Source organism: Palaemon carinicauda, chromosome 12, assembly GCF_036898095.1.
Source record: "Palaemon carinicauda isolate YSFRI2023 chromosome 12, ASM3689809v2, whole genome shotgun sequence".
NCBI lineage: Eukaryota > Metazoa > Arthropoda > Malacostraca > Decapoda > Palaemonidae > Palaemon > Palaemon carinicauda.
Window position 1 is genome coordinate 16126212 of NC_090736.1, and position 10000 is coordinate 16136211.

Below are 10000 nucleotides of genomic sequence, written 5' to 3' on the forward strand. Positions count from 1 at the left end.
GATCCCCTTCCTTCTAAATCTGAAGTTTCCTAAAAGCGAGAATACTATTCACTATATATATATATATATATATATATATATATATATATATATATATATATATATATATATATGTATATATATGTGTGTATGTATATATACATACATACATACATATATATATATATATATATAAATATATTTATATATACATATATACATATATATATATATATATGTGGGTGTATACTGCATTTATATATATATACATATTTATATACAAAGACCTATTTTACATAAAATCATACCCTTTCCTGCTCTATCATATATTACAGAGTGTAAACTTGAATACTAGAAAAAAGATAAATCTATATATATATACTGTATATATATATATATATATATACATATATATATATATATATATATATGTGGTGTATATATATAAAATATTAATCAATAAATATATGCATGTATGTGTGTATGTATTTATACCCTGAATACTCAATTGGAATATAATAATAATAATAAAATAGCTGTAACACAAAACTAATATTTAGGACAGGGGTTAGACCCGGAATGGTCTTAACAAGAACACCTTTCATCTTCCAAAATAATATATATATATATATATATATATATATATATATATATATATATATATATATATATATATGTATATATATACAAATATGTATATATATATATATATATATATATATATATATATATATATATGTATGTATATATATACAAATATGTATATATATATATATATACATACATATATATATATATATATATATATATATATATATATACATATATTCAAACTCTTAATCAAACTCATGGGAGATTTACTCACCTCAAGTCCCCTACAGTTTCGAATGCTGAAAAGAGAAGAAAAAACTATGATAATATAAATCTCATATAATAAATAATACATATAAACAGTCTCGAACGAGTTTGTCTTATTAGATATCATTTTAGAAGATATTCCCCCCTGCTTCAAACATCTAAGGTTTACATACACTGTATCCTTGGAGAACTAACCGTGAAATAGCTTTTGGTAGTAAGTTGACTGTGGTTGGTCGCACACGGGATGAGAAGGGACATTACTCTTGCTTGCTCACCCCCGAAAGACTAAAAGTTATACCGCTATATTCAGTCACACTTTAAAAGACGAAAAAACAGAGAGTAGGCATATTAGTGAATATAATTCTTTATTTCCTTCCTCATTTCAAAGCTTTTAGCTACAGTTCTATCTTTAAATAAGATGGTTAACATAGGAGATTATATAATATTTGATAGTTTATTTAATTTTGTGCGTATTCATACGCATAATGTATGAGTAGTGTTAGAAAAAACCGTTATTTTAATCGGAAACTCTTCGTAAAAATAGGCTATTCTCAACTGTATTTCAGTAAAATACAGGCGACAGTAATTTTACCTAATATTGTTATGTCAATATATCCGTATTTAAACGGGTAAAGTCCCGGAATAAATGTTGCCAGACATTTACCTTTTTTATAAATCAAATTTTTAACAGTTTAGTAACAATCGAAACATCTCAGTTTCGAATCCGTGGCTATAACGTAGGTCAAAGCTCTAGTAATCTCGCCTTAAAAGACTGACCGACAACAAAACGGGAACATAATATTTCTCACATGACAGATGTAATCATAACATTGCACATTGGCTATGATCTAATCATAGTATAGCATGCTAGCTATGATGTAATCTGTCAATGGTAGATAACACAACAATCGGTGTACATAAATAACATGTGATAACGAACATTAATCACGAATCATTTCTTAGTAGCACATGGCAATGTCAGTAGTATGTTCTCTTCCCCGGCTAGTCAACCTGAGTTCGAATTCCTGTTGAGGACTGATGCGTAAAGGTTTAAAGGTTTAAAGGCCGCTCATGAATGGCGGAGGCAAGGGACAGTGACATTGCCCTATCAAGCAGGACAATGCCCTAGAGACTGACCATGTTACATATGATCAGCGCCCATGCCCCCTCTCCACCCAAACTAGGACCAGGGTGGGCCAGACAATGGCTGCTGATGACTCAGCAGATATACCTATAGGCTCCCACAAACCACCCATCCGTAGCTAACAAGGATGGTGAGGTTGCAGCGACCAAAGGAACTAACAAGTTTGAGCGGGACTCAAACCCCAGCCTTGCAATCACCCGGCAAGGACGCTACCACCGGGCCACCACAATCCTATTGAGGTTTTGCTGATTAATCCGGGGAATTGTTTCGTTCAGAAAATAATTGTAGCTTTGCCCCTTAAAAGTGAGATGGGTATAGAAAGTTTGTAAAAAGTTCAGAATTGTGTTTGATAACTATAATAAACTTATAAAAAGAAAAGAGAAAATGGTACAAAACCTAATGATATGAACAAGAAAACGTACAAAATAGCTTTAGACCATATGTGCAGTGTAATATATATATATATATATATATATATATATATATATATGTATATATACATATATATACATGTATATATATATATATATATATATATATATATATATATATATATATATATATTTATATTTATATATATATATAAATATATATATACATATATGTATACATGTGTATACATATATATATATATATATATATATATATATATATACATGTATGCATATATGTATCTATATATATATATATATATATATATATATATATATATATATATATAGTGTATATTGCCGAGGGCAAAGAAAGCAAGTCCGCTTACTGTAAAGCGCAGAGAGTACAGTATCGGTCACTCGAAACTGGTGTAGTTTCGATCTAATTTCCAAAGTTGACCTAAAATGCAACATCTGTGGAATGTGATCTATATTTCAGGCATTTACACAACTTAAGAATTTTAGAATGGATATTACGATATCACTCTATAATAACAACAAGAGCATAAATAATAATAGTAGTAATGATATTAATAACGAAAATAATAATCATTTCAATAAAAACAATACTACTACTACTACTACTACTACTACTACTACTACTACTACTACTAATAATAATAATAATAATAATAATAATAATGATAATAATAATAATAATAATAGCTTTTTTCATTTATGATTCCAAACTATAGATAGATTTGTATATCTTTTTTTCTAAAGAGAAAAGGAACAACGCACCGAGAGTTGTCATCTTGCCACAATCTACATGCGCACACGCACACATACACAAGTACCACGCACGCACGCACACACACACACTTACAAGCAGACAGGCAAGGTGCATTACCAGTCAAGCAAACCACAAAAAAAAAAAGCAATACCTTGAAGCATCCTGGGGAACATTGCATTACACAAGCATTACTAAAAGCAAAAGTTATAATTAAAGAAATTAAAGCGAAGCATTACGACTGTGTCTGATGAGGAACGCCAAGCAGATGACAGAAATCGTTATCGGATAAACAAGAAGAGAAAAAAAGAATAAAATTAACCACAGAAGAGATGGTATTGATAAACTAGAAGGAGGGGGGGGGGGGGGAATTGAGGCTAAGTCACCAACGAAAATAACACGAGAGGTAATGAGACAATAATGATCATGAAAATGAAAAAGAAAATGTTATACATTTTTTTTTCTTTTTTTTCTTTTTTTTTTTTTTTTGCTTACGAAGGGACTCCTTCATCCAAGATTCACTCCTATCCCACCTCTCCACCCCCACCCAGTGTTGCCAGATGTTCCTGCTCAAATTTCGGTAGAGAAATAAAATTCCAGATAATATTTCCCAAAATCCCCATGTATACATTTTCATACAAAATTAATTATTACTCTAAAAAAAATTCTCTAGAAATTTCACTGTGGAATATCTTTCCGCTTCTTGTGTGACTCTAGGTCTAGTTAGTTTACAGTAAATTGGTAACACTGTCCTCACCTCAATACCCCCCCCCCCCCCCCAACCACCACACCCCTCCGGGGGACTCGCAGCGAACAAATGATGGCTCCAATCTGCTGGACATATTAAATTTGTACCTTTCCAGCCAGTCCGGGAGGGTAATTCCAGTACTTACCTTCAATTTGTGCCAACTTTTCCATTAGTCTAATAACACCTTCAGTGACTCCGAGCTCTTGCGTCTCTCTAGTTTCAGCTAAAAACACCTTTGACAAATTCTCATTATTTCGGACACCAAAAAATAACCCTCCGGCAGATATGAAAGTAACTCCCCACCCCTCCCCTAAACATAGCCCCAAAAACATGGGGTCCTAAGGTGCAACCTACAACACTGACCATTACTAGAAACTTACTTTTTTTCTTCCCCAATCCCCAACAGCATCTAACCCAAGCATAACGTTATGTTATTTAATCCCCTACACTATCTTCCCCATTCTTCAACACCACCTTCTTCGGTCCTCAACATCATCTCAAGGAGCCAACAACATTTTTCTCAATGGCCAACGCCATTTTCCACAGTCTCCAACACCATCTTCCTTAATCCCAACACAATCTTCTCCAGTCCCCAACACTATCTTCCCATGTCCCCAACACAATCTTCTTCAGTTCCCAACATCATCTCCAGTATCCAACAATATTTTTCTCAATACCCAATACCATTTTTCACAGTCTCCAACACCGTCCTCCCCAATCCCCAACAGAATCTTCTCCAGTCTCCAGCACAATCTTCCCAAGTCTCCAACACTATCTTCCTCAATCCCTAACACCATTTTCCCGTCTCCAACACCTTCTTCCCCAACCTCTAGCACCATCTTCCCCAGTCTCCAAAACTATCTTCCTCATTCCCCATCATCATCTTCCCCAATCCCAACACCAACCTCACAAACCTCAAAACCATTTTCCCCAATCCCTAGTACCATCTACCCCAATCCGCAACATTATTTTGCCTAGTCTCCAACGCTATCGTTCCCTATCCCCAATAGCATCTTCCCAATCCCCAACACCATCTTCTCCAATCCAAAACACTATCTTCCCCAATCCCTAACAGCATCTTCCCCAATCCCCAACACCATCTTCTCCAATCCCCACTACTATTTTCCCCAACCCCAACAGCATCTTCCCCAATCCCCAACACCATCTTCTCCAATCCCCAACACCATCTTCCCCAATCCCCAACACTATTTTCCCCAACTCCCAACACCATCTTCTCCGATCCCCCAACACTATCTTCCTCAACACTTAACACCATCTTCCCCAATCCCAAGTCCCAACTTCCCTAATCCCCAACACCATCTTCCCCAATCTCCAGCACCATCTTCCCCAATCTCTAGCACCATATTCCCTAATCCCCAACCAACTCTTGCCCAATCCCTAATATTGACTAGACAATCAAGATCTACTGATGGCTATTTGACCAAAACCTTTCACATGCGATCAACAAATTCAAAAGACAAGGCAGACACAGAAGTCTTCTATTTATGGAACTGAAGAAATTGGGACCAAAATTACTATTTTTATACGATATTTACTATATTACAAGGGAATACAGCATCTTCCTATAAATGAAATTGTCTAATATATTATTATCATCATTATTATTATCATTATTATTATTATTATTATTATTATTATTATTATTATTACTTGCTAAGCTACAACCCTATTTGGGAAAGCAGGATACTATAAGCCCAGGGGCCCCTACAGGGAAAACAGCTCAGTGAGGAAAGGAAAAAAGGAAAAACATATTTTAATAGCAACAACATTAAAATAAATATTTCGTATATAAACTATAAAATTTTTAACAAAACAAGAAAGAGAGAACTTAGATAGAATAGCGTGCCCGAGTGTACCCTCAAGCAAGAGAATTCTAACCCAAGACAGTGGAAGACCATGGTACAGAGGCTATGGCACTACCCAAGACTAGAGAACACTGGTTTGATTTTGGAGTGTCCTTCTCCTAGAGGAGCTGTTTACCATAGCTAAAGAGTCTCTTCTACCCTTACCAAGAGGAAAGTAGCCACTGAACAATTACAGTGCAGTAGTTAACCCCTTGGGTGAAGAAAAATTGTTTGGTAATCTCAGATTTGTCATGTGCAGCCTATGAGGAGAGAGGAGAATCTGTAAAGAATATACCAGACTATTCGGTGTATGTGTAAGCAAAGGGAAGTGAACCGTAACCAGAGATAAAGATCCAACGTCGTACTGTCTGACCAGTCAAAGGACCCCATAACTCTCTAGTGGTAGTATCTCAACGAAATACAACACATACAATACATACATACATACATACATACATACATATGTCTATAAAGTATATATATATATATATATATATATATATATATATATATATATATAGATATATATATATATATATATATATATATATATATATATGTGTGTGTATACATGTATATATATATATATATATATATATATAAATATATATATATATATATATATATATATATATATATATATAAATTTATATATATATATAATCTAAAATTCAGTAAATCACTAGAGGTTACAGGATTTACCGAAATAAAATATCTACCCAAATAAATGAGGATTTTGCTGTAATATAAATATAAGATTTCATTGAATACAGTAGGGCGTAATAAATCATACAATCTTGTCTTATTGGAGTCAAAGATAAAAAAAGAAAAAAATAAATAATAATAATAATAATAATAATAATAATAATAATAATAATAATAATAATAATAATTATTATTATTATTATTATTATTATTATTATTATTATCAGGGATTGTTTTTATTATTATTAGTGTAATATAATTTCCACCACCATCACTATCATCAACAGCTGCACATCACCCAAAAGGAAAAGTGAAAAAAAGGGTCATGAAATAGTTTTACGCCTCAACGAAAATGATACAAACAAGTGTTTTAATGCTACTGCTGCCATCAGCATCTGTTATCACACAATGACATCTGTTGGTACTGCGTACTCCACAGGGGAAGTGATATGTACCACTTGTTCGAAAAAAAAAAAAAAAAAAAAAAAAGACTACAGTTGGGTCTACGAACACTACGAAATGTGCCAAGTCACTAAACAACGTAATTTCTATAAATGTAATGTATGTATGTATGTATGTATGTATGTATGCATGTATGTATGTATCAGGGTTCAAACTCGAGCATGTGCCATGTGGCCATTACCTTAAATGCTGCTGCATTTTACCTTAGATTACCTCAAAACCTTTCAAATTTCCTTGAATTTTGAGCTAATAAAACCGAAATACGACTTGCGAGCAACAACGCCATAAAAATGCAAACAAAATTATGCATGAACCATTAAGTCAGATACAGGTTGGTTTATTAACAGTTCAGGGAAGAGTGAGTGATAAGATAAACAATCGAAACAGTTACATTGTACGAGCGCGTATGAAACACATGCATACCGCATATACTAGAATTTGTTAATGGGAGGACAACTGATATATTCCCATGCGAATTCATTGTTATTTACGGAAAAATAAATAATCTGGATATTTTTTTTCCTTTTGAGTGGGATTGACCTAAACTCAGATCAGCTTTATATCTTATGGGAAATGTGACCACGCCGCAAATCATATGCATGGCTATATTGTCTTCAAATATAAATTATAGGCAAGATTATATTGCTTGGAAAGACAAATTATTATTATATAACCTTTAAAGATGAATTATAGGCAAGACTGTATAACCTTGATTATAAGCAAGACTGTATTATTTGCAAAAACCAATTAGAGGCAAGATCACTGTTGGGCAATATTTTATTTCGCTGAAAGACAAATTATCGGCAAAACTGTATTACCTTGATTATAGGCAAGACTATGTTGCCTATAAAAACATATAGGAAAGATTATATTGTCTAATGAGACAAATTATAACTATATTGCTTTGCAAGACAAATTATAGGCAAGACAGTTTTACCTTATTTTTAGGTACGACACTATTGCTTTGAAAGACAAATTATAGGCAAGACAGTATTACCTTATTTTTAGGTACGACATTATTGCTTTGAAAGACAAATTATAGGCAAGACAGTATTACCTTATTCTTAGGTACGACACTATTGCTTTGAAAGACAAATTATAGGCAAGACAGTATTACCTTATTTTTAGGTACGACACTATTGCTTTGAAAGACAAATTATAGGCAAGACAGTATTACCTTATTTTCAGGTACGACACTATTGCTTTAAAAGACAAATTATAGGCAAGACAGTTTTACCTTATTTTTAGGTACGACACTATTGCTTTGAAAGACAAATTATTGGCAAGACAGTATTACCTTATTTTTAGGTACGACACTATTGCTTTGAAAGACAAATTATAGGCAAGACAGTATTACCTTATTTTTAGGTACGACATTATTGCTTTGAAAGACAAATTATAGGCAAGACAGTATTACCTTATTCTTAGGTACGACACTATTGCTTTGAAAGACAAATTATAGGCAAGACAGTTTTACCTTATTCTTAGGTACGACACTATTGCTTTGAAAGACAAATTATAGGCAAGACAGTATTACCTTATTTTTAGGTACGACACTATTGCTTTGCAAGACAAATTATAGGCAAGACAGTTTTACCTTATTTTTAGGTACGACATTATTGCTTTAAAAGACAAATTATAGGCAAGACAGTTTTACCTTATTTTTAGGTACGACACTATTGCTTTGAAAGACAAATTATAGGCAAGACAGTATTACCTTATTTTTAGGTACGACACTATTGCTTTGAAAGACAAATTATAGGCAAGACAGTATTACCTTATTTTTAGGTACGACACTATTGCTTTGAAAGACAAATTATAGGCAAGACAGTATTACCTTATTTTTAGGTACGACATTATTGCTTTGAAAGACAAATTATAGGCAAGACAGTATTACCTTATTCTTAGGTACGACACTATTGCTTTGAAAGACAAATTATAGGCAAGACAGTATTACCTTATTTTTAGGTACGACACTATTGCTTTGAAAGACAAATTATAGGCAAGACAGTATTACCTTATTTTTAGGTACGACACTATTGCTTTGAAAGACAAATTATAGGCAAGACAGTTTTACCTTATTTTTAGGTACGACACTATTGCTTTGAAAGACAAATTATAGGCAAGACAGTATTACCTTATTTTTAGGTACGACACTATTACTTTGAAAGACAAATTATAGGCAAGACAGTATTACCTTATTTTTAGGTACGACACTATTGCTTTGAAAGACAAATTATAGGCAAGACAGTATTACCTTATTTTTAGGTACGACATTATTGCTTTGAAAGACAAATTATAGGCAAGACAGTATTACCTTATTTTCAGGTACGACACTATTGCTTTAAAAGACAAATTATAGGCAAGACAGTTTTACCTTATTTTTAGGTACGACACTATTGCTTTGAAAGACAAATTATTGGCAAGACAGTATTACCTTACTTTTAGGTACGACACTATTGCTTTGAAAGACAAATTATAGGCAAGACAGTATTACCTTATTCTTAGGTACGACACTATTGCTTTGAAAGACAAATTATAGGCAAGACAGTATTACCTTATTTATAGTTAGAATTTGTTGCATTGAAAGACAAATTCAATTAGTTTTGATATCTATGACAAGAACTTTTGAACAGAGATCAGAATAATGTTATTGACAACACAGACAGAGCATTCATATAACCTACAAAGAACAAAATATACAAAAGCTCAGAATGATGATCTCAACTGATAGTTAACGATCGCTTAATTAGTCTGGCCTATCCTTTACATATTCTCCTCTGTCCTCATACACCTGACAACACTGAGATTACCAAACAATTCTTCTACTCTCAAGGGGTTAACTACTGTACTGTAATTGTTCAGTGGCCACTTTCCTCTTGGTAAGGGTAGAAGAGACTCTTTAGCTATGGTAAGCAGCTCTTCTAGGAGAAGGACTATCCTAAATCAAACCGTTGTTCTCTAGTCTTGGGTGGTGCCATAACCTCTGTACCATGGTCTTCCACTGTCTTGTGTTAGAGTTCTCCAGCTTGAGGGTACACTCGGGCACACTATTTTTTTTTTTTTTTTTAAATTCTT

General features: G+C 33.0%; 1 pseudogene; it reads right to left on the bottom strand.

Moving 5' to 3' along the window:
• The window catches only part of LOC137651235 (protein bowel-like), a 167572-nt pseudogene that overhangs the window by 111651 nt on the left and 45921 nt on the right, over window positions 1-10000 (bottom strand).